This window comes from Aquarana catesbeiana, linkage group LG11, assembly GCF_042186555.1.
Source record: "Aquarana catesbeiana isolate 2022-GZ linkage group LG11, ASM4218655v1, whole genome shotgun sequence".
Taxonomy (NCBI): Eukaryota; Metazoa; Chordata; class Amphibia; order Anura; family Ranidae; genus Aquarana; species Aquarana catesbeiana.
This window is the reverse complement of record NC_133334.1, coordinates 206429535-206443370: the sequence shown is the minus strand read 5'-3', so window position 1 is coordinate 206443370 and position 13836 is coordinate 206429535. Positions and strand designations below refer to the sequence as shown.

Sequence of the window (13836 nt, the reverse complement as noted above, 5' to 3'; positions counted from 1 at the left end):
CTGGACTCTATACTTATATCATATATTATTATACTTATACCAATCAAGCAGGCAGAAGGAGGGGCAGAGGAGGGAGCATCCCCCTGGGCATTCCAAGCCCTTCGGTGCAAACAGTGCTGGACAGCTGGGCTCACCATGACACCATCCACAATGCTACTTCCGCAGGGCGGCTCTCAGTGCTGCTGACTCAGAAGCTCCCACTCCAGCTCCTACCCCGTGGCCTCTGAGTCCTAAGAATTCAAGCTGCATGGGGCAGGGTCAGAGCATCACTGGCACTTCAACCCTGCCCCTCCCTGCTGGCTGTGAAATAATAGGTATCGCTCTGCACAGCACAGCGCACTGCTGCCAGCCTGCCTCCCCTGTGTATCCATCACTCTCAGTGCCATCATGGGGCCCCCAATTTCAGGGCAGCGTGGGCTCAAGGATCAGCTGCTTTGGGGAAAGTCCAGGTGCCCCCCATGTAGCTGGGGCCGGCCCCTGGGCAGTGCCCAGGTGTGCCCACTCATTAAGACAGCTCTGGTAACATGAATATCACCACAGGACAGGCAAACAGGTACAGGTAGACGAGCTTCACACAGCAACGTTGCGCTTATTCATTATTATACTATACTATATGCTGTAATTTTTTTCTCGGACTGTCTTTTTCTCTATGAAGATTAGCATGTTATTAATAGTACATACTGATTCTAATTCACCCATTGTCAATCATTTCAATTAATAAATGCTTTCACTTTCATGTTTGTGTTTTGTATGAAGTAGTAGAGGTCAAAGTTGAAAACAGAGATACTATTAACTATATGTGAATAACAGAGTAGAGAACAAAAAGGAAAACAGTTGGGACTTTATATGAGGCGGTGACCTGGTAAGGTCAATTGCCTCAATCCCGATCTATATGTCAAAAAGACATACATCTGTCAGCATGTATAAGTTTTGATATTAATCGTTTATAATCATGTGGCAACCTGTCTATATTGTATGTATAGATTTACATTTTTATGAATTGTACCAGTTATTATAATTGTATTGGATATACACTTACTCATGATTATGCGTTTGTATGTTAATTTATATAATAAACTGAATTCTTTATACCTACGTGCTTCAATCAAAGTCCCAATCCCCTTTCCCCTCTTTTTTGAATAACAGAGTAGATGCTGTCTGTCTATTGGATTATTCCTGTCTCCTCTGATTTGGTGAACAGTTATGTCTGTAAAGAATAATCATCTTTGCTACTTACATTTTGCTGTACGAGTGCGAGTACTAGTTGTACGAGTTGTTTGTCTGCTTCATCAGTTGTTCACTACTTCCTTAGTTTTTTTTTTATATAGTCATGGCCCATCCCAGGGACCTCCTTCCCACTGAATCGAACTAAAACAAAAGCTGAAAATAAAGAGAGATTGTTTAACAGTCAAGATATGTACCTGCACCCTTTCACATATTTTGAAAGGGAGTAAATTAAACAAAAGAAAAATAATTATTACAAGGATTAGCAAGGCATTCAGGGCGTGCAAGGAATTCGGCTGTCAATGCATTTTTTGTTTCTAACAGTGTTTACTGTTTGAAGGTGAACTTTAGCTTTACTTACCCCACCCCCCTCTTAAATAATTGGATGTTTTTCCCTTTTGAACAAAAATCTTTTCCACCTTTTTTTAACTGCTTTGAAGCCTATGCCAGAATTTTGTTATTCAGATTTAGAATACTTTTCTACCCCTAATGCCGCGTACACACGACCGGACTTTTCGGCATCAAAGGTCCGACGGAATGAATCCGTCGGACAATTCGATCATGTGTGGGCTTCATCGGACCTTTTCTGTCTAAAAATCCGACGGACCTTAGAAATAGAACAAGTTTCAAATCTTTCTTATCGAAAAATCAGTTCGTCTGTATGCTAGTCCGATGGACCAAAAACGACGCAAGGGCAGCTATTGGCTACTGGCTATGAACTTCCTTATTCTAGTCAGGTCGTACATCATCACTTTCGAAACGATCGGACTTTGGTGTGATCCTATGTAGGCAAGTCCGTTTCTTTGGAACTCCGTTGAAAAGTCCTTCGGGGTTCAGTCCGACAAGAAGTCTGCTCGTGTGTACGCCGCATTAGGGAAATTCCCTGATGCCTCCTGAGACCCCCCACAATTTACTGCAGAGTGCTTAATTTTGTGCATGTGCATGTACTTTAGGCCTTTAGGATCTGGCACATCTGTGCATGCGTGGGGAATTTCCAGACATGCTCAAACAAGCTGCAAAGCCCCACAAATTGCACAAATTGCATGTGCGCACATGTGTGGAAATGCACTGTACGTGTGCAGATGTGCTGTAGGTCTCTGCCAGGTCCTAAAAACCAGGCAGAGACCTGATGTACATCTGCCCACATGCAAGATACTCAAAGATGGTGGCCTCCAGAGCATATGTCTGTGCGGGTGCAGGTGCTTTATGCAATCCCTGGAGCACAGTTGCATACAGCCACATCTTCTAATTCATCTCAATGGGTGGCTTAGGGTCCAAAGAGAGTATTTACGCAGGCTACACATGCTGTATGGCCCCTGCAAGGCTGTGTGCATGAAGCGATACAATCAAATGTCAAGCATTATGTGAGTAGAAATAGAATTAAACCGCCACAGCAACAATATTACTAAATTATAACTATCTTGCAGTATATTGCTTTTTGACTTTCTACCCTTTTTGCTAAATGTATATTCTTTTGCACATATCTGGTTTTTAAATCTGTGGTGTGCTTTAATGTCACGCAAGATACATTTTCTTTATAATGTTAACTCAAACTTCCCAAGTAACCGCAAAGGACTCTTCCAGAGAAAGAAGGAAAGTAGGTTTAAAAATGAAGAAGGTTCTAGGTTTATTTTCTGTGGGTGGGAACATTGGATGAAGGTGTAGGAGTTGCCACAGGTGCAGATAGAAAAAAGAGTCATACGTGTGCAGAAGAAAGGAGGCAGCAATATAAGGGGTGTATAACTGAGTAATGCTAAAGCTTTTTAATTGCTCATTTTCACTTTTTCCAAATCTATTTACAGCCTTTTGAAAAAAAAAACATGTTGTCTACTGGTCTCAATAGCTCAAGGTACAATTTATGCACAGCTGAAAAGACTCTGCAGTGACTTAACGCTCATATAATTGCTTATTCTGAAGTCTGAGGCAAACTTAACCAAGAACTGGGCTGTGCTTTGGGAAACATTTGTCATGTTTGTTAATGTTTATTTGTAGAATGAGTGCATATAGTAATTTAACAGGTATGTGTCACGTCTACCCCAACGCAGGATGTCAGACACTATAGCTAGCTACTGTGTGCTTCACCTATAGCAGCCTCCTTTCCCTTAAGGCAAGCAGGGCTACCGATACTTGGTTGCCCCCAGGACTTATACACACACTGCTATAGTGCCTGGCCACCATGCCAGGGCAGATGCAAACTAAGCAAACAGACTACTAGCAGTTAGCAGACAGATAGCGTGGTTCTATGACAGTCCGGGTAAAAGGCAGGCTGAGTTCAGGGAAAAGTCCAATATCCGATCCAGGTCATACACAGGGAAATACAAACTAGCAAAACAGGGAAGACAAATGGGGGGGCTCGATCAGGAACAACGCAGGTATCACTGTCTATCACAAGCAAGGGACAGAGCATTTGGCTTGCTTATAACAGGTGACTGACCATATCAATTACCTTGCAGGTGGACACAGACAGGGAGAATGTAATAGCCAAAACCCGGATGCTGGAATGAGGAGCAGGAGCACTTAAGTAATCAAAATAGAAGAAATGGCGGCACTCCACAAATTGATCAAAATTCTTTATTGGAACATCCCAAATGCTTACAGGAACAGAGTGCTGGTACAGGCGTTTCATACACTTCAGGTGCGCTTAATCATTAACGTGTTTAGCACTTAAGTGATCCTGACATTACCCCCCCCCCTCTGAGGAGGGGCCCCTGGACCCTCAAAGACAAGCTGGACATCCAGCACAGGACCATCAGACAAGCAGGATTGCTGAAACATGAGCAGAATGCAGAGAGCCCTGAAGCAAAGTTTGAAAGCCCCACCTGGTCGAATGAGGCAGTTTATCCAAATGATGGATTGAACCTCAGATCGGTTACAAAGGGTGTAGTAGAAGCAGAGTGAGGCCAGGTTACAGAAAGTCCTGAATAAGAAAAAGCAAGAAGCTCAAAGGGCATGGGCTGGCATAACTGATGCAGTGGCCGATCCAGGGGGCTTGAGTTCTGAGGACTTAGAGGAAGTTTCCAAACAGGGCTCAAGGCTGCGAAACAACAGATACGTTTGGCTTCTAGGAGGGGAGGATTCAGGCTGTGGCAATTGGCTGTAGAGGTGACCTCTAGAGAATTCTAGAATTCTAGAGAAGCGTCTTTTGCTATAACAGAGTCATATAAAGGCACATGGTTATGTAACCTGGAGTCACATTTGGAAACATTGTCATGATCTGGATCTGAATAGGACAGTAATAAAGGCACATGACTGGTACTGGCCACACAAGAGTTATAAATGGGCAACTTGTCGCATTTTATTTGCAATTCTGGATGCAGGTCTGGGACCAGGACCTAATCTCCTCTGTAGCCCAGTCTATGTGCGGGTTGTGAAGTTTAAACCAGGGATACCCTAAGACAGGGCTCAAAATTTCAAGTCCTGAGCTACTACCCAGGCCTCAAAGGTTACTCGCCACCAGTTGCCCTGCCCAACCCCTACCATGCCCCGCACATAATCACACCCCAGAATTATGTTATAAAAATAGATATTAACAACTTTATCTGTGTCCTCATTGCAGCCTGTGTCCCCATTGCAGCTATATGTCCCCAATGCAGCTATGTGTCCCCAGTGCAGCCTGTGCCCGCCAATGCAGCCTGTGCCTGCCAATGCAGCCTGTGCCCGCCAGTGCAGCTTGTGTCACCAATGCAACCTGTGCCCGCCAGTGCAGCCTGTGTCTGCCAGTGCAGCTTGTGTCCGCCAGTGCAGCCTGTGTCACCAATGCAGCCTGTATCCGCCAGTGCAGTCTGTGTCCCCATTGCAGCCATGTGTCCCCATTGCAGCCATGTGTCCCCAATGCAGCCTGTGCCCCCATTAGGGATGGGCCGAAACACCCCCTCCATTCGGTTTGCACCAGAACATGTGAACAGGCAAAAAATTTGTTCGAACATGCGAACACCGTTAAAGTCTATGGGACACGAACATGAAAAATCAAAAGTGCTAATTTTAAAGGCTTATATGCATGGTATTGTCTTAAAAAGTGTTTGGGGGACCTAGGTCCTGCCCCAGGGGACATGTATCAATGCAAAAAAAAGTTTTAAAAACTGCAGTTTTTTTGGGAGCAGTGATTTTAATAATGCTTAAAGTGAAACAATAAAAGTGTAATATTCCTTTAAATTTCATACCTGGGGGGTGTCTATAGTATGCCTGTAAAGTGGCACATGTTTCCAGTGTTTAGAACAGTCTGACAGCAAAATTACATTTCTAAAGGAAAAAAAGTTATTTAAAACTACTTGCAGCTATAATCCATTTTCGTAAACGGGTGACCCGCCCCCCTCTGACACCATAGGGAAAGCCATAGGGAAGTCCCCATGCGTCAGAGGGGGGCAGGGTTACCGGGTGGCCCCGCCCTCCATTATATAAGAGCTGTCACCTGAGCAGAAGCGTCACACAGCGGGAGACTCCCATTGAGGCGGATCGGAGGACGAAGCGGAGAAGAAGCCGGAGGAAGATGCCGGACGAGAAGACCGGGGGAAGAAGCGGAGGAAGATAGGGGAAGAAGCGGGGGAAGAACAAGATGGAGGAAGAAGAAGAACACCGAAAGAAGACCAGAAGAAGATGGAAGAAGAAGTGCGGAAAGAAGAAGACATTAATAAAGGAATTGTCAAAAACCATCTATTGTCTTCTTTAAACATTTTTGACACTTTTTTTGTGAAATGGTAGGGGATCATTTGTACCCCATTACCAATTCACACGGTGGGGGGGCCAGGATCTGGGGCTCCCCTTGTTAAAGGGGGCTTCCAGATTCTGATAAGCCCCCCGTCCGCAGACCCCCACAACCAGCGGGCAAGGGTTGTGGGAATGAGGCCCTTCTCCCCATCAACATGGGGGGGCTACCCCAAAGCACCCTCCCAATGTTGAGGGCATGTGGCCTTGTACGGTTCAGGAGGGGGGGCGCTCTCTCCTCCCCCCTCTTTTCCTGCGGTCTGCCAGGTTGTATGCTCGGATAAGGGTCTGGTATGGATTTTTGGGGGGACCCCACGCCATTTTTTAAAAAATTTTGTCACGGGGTTCCCCTTAAAATCCATACCAGACCTGAAGGGCCTGGTATAGAATTTGGGGAGACCCCCACGCATTTTTTTTCAAATTTTGGTTCGGGGTTCACCTGTGGGGGAATCCCATGCCGTTTTTATCAATGAACTTTTATGTGTATTGCCGGACCGACAATTCATTATAGCTGCGAGTAGTTTTAAATGACTTTTTTGCCTTTAGAAATGTCATTTTGCTGTCAGACTGTTCTAAACACGGGAAACGTGTGCCACTTTACAGGCATACTATAGACACCCCCCCAGGTATGAAATTTAAAGGAATATTACACTTTTATTGTTTAACTTTAAGCATTATTAAAATCACTGCTCCCGAAAAAACTGCTGTTTTTGAAACTTTTTTTGCATTGATACATGTCCCCTGGGGAAGGACCCAGGTCCCCAAACACTTTTTATGACAATAACTTGCATATTAACCTTTAAAATTAGCACTTTTGATTTCTCCCATAGACCTTTAAAGGGTGTTCCGCGGCTTTTGAATTTGCAGCGAACACCCCAAATTGTTTGCTATTCGGCGAACGGGCGAACAGCCAATGTTCGAGTTGAACTCATGTTTGACCCAAACATAAAGCCCATCCCTAGTCGCCATTGCAGCCTGTGTCCCCAATGCAGCCATGTGTCCCCAATGCAGCCTGTGTCACCAATGCAGCCATGTGTTCCCATTGCAGCCTGTGTCCCCAATGCAGCTATGTGTCCCCAATGCAGCTATGTGTCCCCAGTGCAGCCTGTGTCCACCAATGCAACCTGTGTCCGCCAGTGCAGCCTGTGTCACCAATGCAGCTTGTGTCCACCAGTGCAGCCTGTGTCCCCAATGCAGCTGTTTGTCCCCAATGCAGCTCTGTGTCCCCATTGCAGCTCTGTGTCCCCATTGTAGCTCGGTGTCCCCATTGCAGCTCCGTGTTCCCAATGCAGCTCTGTGTCCCCATTGCAGCTCTGTGTCCCCAATGCAGCCATGTGTCCCCATTGCAGCCTGTGTCCCCAATGGAGCCATGTGTCCCCAATGCAGCTCTGTGTCCCCAATGCAGCCCTGTGTCCCCAATGCAGCTTACCTGTGTAGGGGAAGGGAGAGGAGAGCCGCCACCGCCTGGTTGATCAGAGTGCGGGGAACATAACAGCTTTAATTTCAATAGGTGTGTGTTCCCCGCCACGCGCCATAATATACAGCCCCACCCCCTTGTCCATGCACTGTGATAGACAGATCACCCGTCCAATCCTGAGACAAAAAGGAGGGGCTGTATATGACGGTGCACGGTGGAGGACACACAGCTTTTGAAATTAAAGCTGTTATGTTCCCCACACTCTGATCAACCAGGCTCTCCTCTCCCTTCCCCTACGATCGCTCCAACAAACCCAGGCTGCCGGCGGTGCTCGCCCACCCGCCCCCAGGCAACCCACACTCGCCAGCCCTCAAAATCCACTTGCAAAATGCGAGCAGGCGAGTGGATTTTTTGAGGGCTGCCCTAAGATAAGGGGATGGGCGGGAGATGAGATCAAGTAGAAGGTAATTGTCTCCCTATGAAATTCCCCAATGGGCGGAAGAGAGGCGGTGAGAAAACTTGGCAGAGCTAAATTGTGCAGGAACAAATAGTTTACCTCTGAGGGAAACTGACACACTATAATCTATAGCAGCAGACCCCATCCTGAGATCTCCTTCTAGCCTTTTCCCCAGGGGATAAATGGGTAGCGCCAATTTGCATGGGCTTATCCTCCTGGAGAGGTTGAGAGGGCTCGGGAAATTAAGAAAAGGTGGGCAGTGTACTAGGGGGTAAAGAAACAAACCTCTCTGTATGCATTTCCCATAAAACGCCTGTCTGTACGGATGGCTACTTGCATGGCTTCATTCAATCACTTTGGTTCAGGGTAGTGTACTAAGGAGTCTTTGATGGAGTCTGATAAGCCTAACCTGAACTGGCTTCTTAGAGCGGCGAAAATCAGAACAGTATTGTCCAGCGGTGCGTTTATCCTGACGTAATGAACTAAGCTTAGCTTCAACTGAATGGGCACGTCAGGATCATCATACAGTAAACCTAAGGACTTGAAAAAAGCTTCAACTGACCCTCTGGCTGGGTCATCTGCGGGGTGACTAAACGTCCAAGACTGGGGGTCCCCCTGCAACCATGTAATAATCAGGCTGATCTGCTGTGCTTCAGAACCAGAGTGTGGCTTAAGCTTAAAGTATAGCATACAACTATTTTTAAAGTTGGAAAACACATGGGGGTCACCAGAAAAACGATCAGGCGGGTTAACTTTGGGCTCTGGCTCCTATGTTACTGCTGGAGGTGCGTTTACATGCACAGACAGTTCCTGGACTTGGCATGTCAGTTTGCAAATTTCCTCAGCAAATAAGCAAGCCTGTGTAGAGCCGATCTTGACATAAATGTTCTTGTTATAGGCTTGTGATAATGTCACGTCTACCCCAATGCAGGTGGTCAGACACTATAGCTAGCTACTGTGTGCTTCACCTATAGCAGCCCCCTTTCCCTTAAGGCAAGCAGGCCTACCGGTACTTGGTTGCCCCCAGGACATATATACAATGCTATAGTGCCTGGCCAACACGCCAGGGCAGATGCAAACTAAACAAACAAACAGACTACTTTCAGTTAGCAGACAGATAGCGTGGGTCTATGACAGTCCAGGTAAAAGGTAGGCTGAGTTCAGGGAAAAGTCCAATATCTGATCCAGGTCATACACAGGGGAATCTAAACTAGGAAAACAGGGAAGACAAATGGGGGGCTCGATCAGGAACAACGCAGGTATCACTGTCTCTATCACCAGCAAGGGACAGAGTGCTTGGCTTGCTTATAACAGGTGACTGACCATATCAATCACCTTGCAGGTGGACACAGACAGGGAGAATGCAATAGCCAAAACCCGGTTGCTGGCATGAGGAGCAGGAACACTTAACCACTTCAGCCCCGGAGGATTAGGCAACTCAATGACCAGAGCACCTTTTACAATTTGGCACTGCGCTGCTTTAACTGGTAATTGCGCGGCCATGCAATGTTGTACCCAAACAAAACTTGCGTACTTTTTTCCCCACAAATAGAGCTTTCTTTTGATGGTATTTGATTGCCTCTGCGATTTTTATTTTTTGCGATATGAACGGAAAAAGACCTAAAATTTTGAAAAAAAATGATATTTTCTACTTTTTTAATAAACTCCATTTTAGTCATACATTTAGGCCAAAATGTATTCAGCCACATATCTTTGGTAAAAAAAGTCAATAAGCGTATATTTATTGGTTTGCGCAAAAGTTATAGCGTCTACAAACTAGGGTACATTTTCTGGAATTTACACAGTTTATGACTGCCTATCTCATTTCTTGAGGCTAAAATGGCAGGGCAGTACAAAACCCCCCAAATGACCCCATTTTGGAAAGTAGATGCTCCAAGGAAATGGCTGAGAGGCATGTTGAGCCCATTGAATATATTATTTTTTTGTCACAAGTGATTGAAAAATGACAAATTAAGAAAGTACACAAAGTTGTCACTAAATGATATATTGCTCACACATGGCAAGGTTATATGTGGAATTACACCCCAAAATTCATTCTATTGCTTCTCCTGAGTATGGGGATACCTCATGTGTGAGACTTTTTGGGAGCCTAGCCGCGTACAGTACCCCGAAAACCAATCACCGCCTTCAGGATTTCTAAGGGTGTAAATTTTTGATTTCACTCCTCACTACCTATCACATTTTCGAAGGCCATAAAATGCCAAGATAGCACAAACCCCCCCCTCCAAAATACCCCATTTTGGAAAGTAGACACCCCAAGCTATTTGCTGAGAGGCATGTTGAGTCCATGGAATATTTTATATTTTGCCACAAGTTGCGGGAAAATGAATTTTTTTTTTTTTGCACAAAGTTGGCACTAAATAATCTATTGCTCAAACATGCCATGGGCATATGTAAAATTACAACCCAAAATACATTCTGCTGCTTCTCCTGAGTACGGGGATACCACATGTGTGAGACTTTTGGGAACCTAGCCGTGTACAGGACCTTGAAAAACAAGCACCGCCTTCAGGCTTTCCCCATTTTGGAAAGAAGACACTTCAAGCTATTTGCTGAGAGGCATGTTGAGTCCATGGAATATTTTATATTTTGCCACAAGTTTTGGGAAAATTACAATTTATTTTTTTTTATGTGGAATTACACCCCAAAATACATTCTGCTGCTTCTCCTGAGTACAGGGATACCACATGTGTGAAACCTTTTGGCAGTCTAACCGCATACAGGACCCCGAAAACTAATCACACATTTCAAATCATACATTTTTGATTTCACTCCTCACTGCCTATCACAGTTTCGGAGGCCATGAAATTCCCAGATAGCACAACCCCCCCCCAATGATCCCATTTTGGAAAGTAGACACCCCAAGCTATTTGCTGAGAGGCATGTTGAGTATTTTGCAGATGTTCCCTGTTGGGACAGGAGAGTCCGAGAAAACCATGGAAGACGGTGAGGTGTTTAAAAATAAAACATTGCAATCTGTACCTAAAAAAATATATGCCGAGGCATGGGGGCAATCTGCCCCTAATGTTAGGAGCAAATCGCTCCTCTACCCCTGCCCCCATGCTTCGGCATATATGCTCTTTTTTTTTAACTGTGGTGGTGAAATCACCTCTGACAGCGCTGGAGTCACGGCTTTATGTATCGTGGGAGCAAACGCTGTTGCTGTCAAGATAAATAAACCCGTGCTGCAGCTGAATGGCGTACCTACTAAGCAAATGATAGTTAACAAAAAACATACTATACCTGCAAAGCAAATGCAATAAAACATAGTAAAAATAAAACAGAGAGAGAATGATAGATATAGAACAATAGTGAGTGAACAGTAGAGTGGACAGTAGAGAGCGAACATAAGAGAGAGAACAATAGAGAGAGAGAGAGAGAGAGAGAGAGAGAGAGAGAGAGAGAGAGAGAGAGAGAGAGAGGGAGAGAGGGAGAAAAGAAAAATACAACCACAACTATTTTTGTCTTTTTAATTTTTTGTGTTTTTATGTGTGTTTTTCTTTTTTTTTTTTCACTTTTATAAAAACTGTAAAAAAAACTTCAAACTGAACATTGCAGATTAGGGTCTCTCAAAATGTGATGGCCATCACATCTTTCGAGACCCCGAGACCCTGTGTACGCATGCCTAGGACTGTGTGGTGCTGTGGTGCTGTACCCTACGCTAATACTCAACTAGTATGTGGTAGCATTCAAAACAGTCACCAATGCAAAGACCAGGTTGTTCAGGACAGGAGGGACAATAATAGCAGGTGTCACACTTATATCCGCGCTTTCTACAGATAAGACATCTTCTTTGGGGGTTTCTTTGGGTAGGGGTACCAGAGAGGACATGCGGAAAATGCCTCTCATGGAGCTAGCTTATTGCATTTACACTGGGAAGTTGGGCCAAAGCACTGTCTGGAAACAGAAGGGCTCTGATGATCTCTTCCTGGAATTTAAGGAAGGATCCAGTTCGTCCTGAAGCTTTGCATAACACAAAAGCATTCAGCAAAGCCAATTTAAATAAATAAACAGACACTTTTTTTGTACCACCGTCTGGCCTTACGGGCAATTAGGTACAGCGCCAACAACTGGTCGTTGAGGTCCACCCCTCCCATATTAAGGTTATATTCGTGGACATAGAGGGGTTTCTCCACAACACCAGTCGCCGTAGGAATTTGGACCGTCGTGTCTGCATGAAGGGAGGACAGAACGAAAACATTCTTATTATCCCTCCACTTCACAGCAAGCAAATTGTTACATCTCAAGCAGGCTCTCTCCCCCAGCCTAAGATGGGAATCTACAAGCCGCTGGGGAAAGCCCCGGCGATTAGATCGCAAGGTGCCACATGTGCCAAATTGTTGATCAATCAAGTGACTAAAAAGAGGCACGCTTGTGTAATAATTGTCCACATACAAGTTGTACCCCTTTCCGAATAAGGGTGACACCAAGTCCCACACAATCTTACCAGTGCTCCCTATGTAGTCAGAGCACTTCTCCAGCTCTATGTAACTATCTCTTCCCTCATAAACCATAAATCTATATTTATAGCCTTTGGCCCTGTCACAGAGCTTATACATCTTGACCCCGTATCTGGCACGCTTGCTGGGAAGATACTGTTTGAATGACAAGCAGCCAGAAAACGTAATCAGGGACTCATCAACGCAGACAACTTGATGGGGAGTAAACAAGGCTGCAAAACGTTGGTTGAAGTTATTTACGAGGGGCCGAATTTTGTAGAGCCGATCAAATTCAGGGTCACCCTGAGGATGTCAGAGTTTATTATCGTTGAAATTCATGAACTGCAAGATCTGCTTGTATCGTGTCCTGGTCATGGAGGCAGAGAACACGGACATATGGTGAATTGGGTCAGTGGTCCAATATGACCACAACGCACTCTTTTTAGTTATGCCCGTGAGGAGGGATAGGCCCAGGAAGGTCTTAAATTCGGAAACCGTAATTGGTTTCCAATCTCTGGCAAAGGTCAGCTGGGGTTAGTGGCGATGAATTGACCAGCATAAAATCAACAACGTAAAATCAACTGTTTCCACCTGAATTCTGGGTTGGCCAGTGAATGGGAGAAGTACGGGTGCTGCAGAAGTGGTGGGTTCCCAATTAGGATTGGCGAATGCAGTAGGAAGGGCACTATGGGCTCAACGGGTCTGTCTTTGTCTTCTTCTTGGTGGCAGCGGGACACTACTCATGCTTGCCCCCTCGCTAGCTTGAACTGCACTTATGGGACTCGCCACGTCACCAAGTGTTACTGCAGTGCTGGATGTATGACCAGGATGTACTAGGCCGCTGGTGCTTGCCAGTTCACCAGAAGGATGAGCGGCGCTAGTACTGGCTCTCTGCTCCATACGAGGGACTTGCGATTCTTGCACCTCAACGACAGCAGAAGAGGAACGGGGTCTGGTATGCCTGACCTTGGCAGGGACCACAACTCCGTCGTCAGAGCTATCTGTCAGGGTGTCTCTGCTGTCTACAGGTTTGTATTCTGAGCCTAAATCTGACAGATGAGTGACTTCCTCTTCACTATCTGTCATGCTCAGAAACGTGTAGGCCTCTTCACTAGTGTACCTTCGATTTGACATTTTGGTCTCTAAATTTACTGGTACACTAGTGAGACTCACAAGAAAAAAAGCACCTGACTGTCAGTGACTGATTCAAACGCTACCAAAAAAACTGTTAGCGTTCGCAGGGATCAGGCCTGACTCTGCGAATGCTGCAGTTATGCGTGTTGTGTTTTGTAAGTGACAGTGATCGATTGATACTGCACTTGGGTGGGCTGGGCTGGGCGGAGGGGCTAAACGCAGGTGCTAGCCGGTATCTGGGCTGATCCCGCTAACACTGCGTTTTTGGGAACCCCAAACTGCTGGGGACGCTAATATAGTTCTGATCAGATCAGATATCGATCCGTTCAGACAGTATACTACTAAGGGAGGCATATGGTGCATGAGTGGGTGTTAGCGCTACTGGCACTGATCTGACGCTGCCTGGGGCGACGCAGACCCTATCTGCCGCTAAAACCTAACTT

The 13836-nt window shown here is 45.5% G+C and overlaps 1 protein-coding gene across 3 annotated transcripts in view; it reads right to left on the bottom strand.

Moving 5' to 3' along the window:
* The window catches only part of LOC141112391 (transmembrane protein 272-like), a 170219-nt gene that overhangs the window by 87811 nt on the left and 68572 nt on the right, over positions 1 to 13836 (bottom strand). For all 3 annotated transcript variants that reach the window (XM_073605192.1, XM_073605193.1, XM_073605191.1), the window contains exon 2: positions 1238 to 1380. The gene's annotated coding sequence lies outside the window, so the exon portion shown is untranslated. The remainder of the gene's footprint in view (positions 1 to 1237; positions 1381 to 13836) is intronic.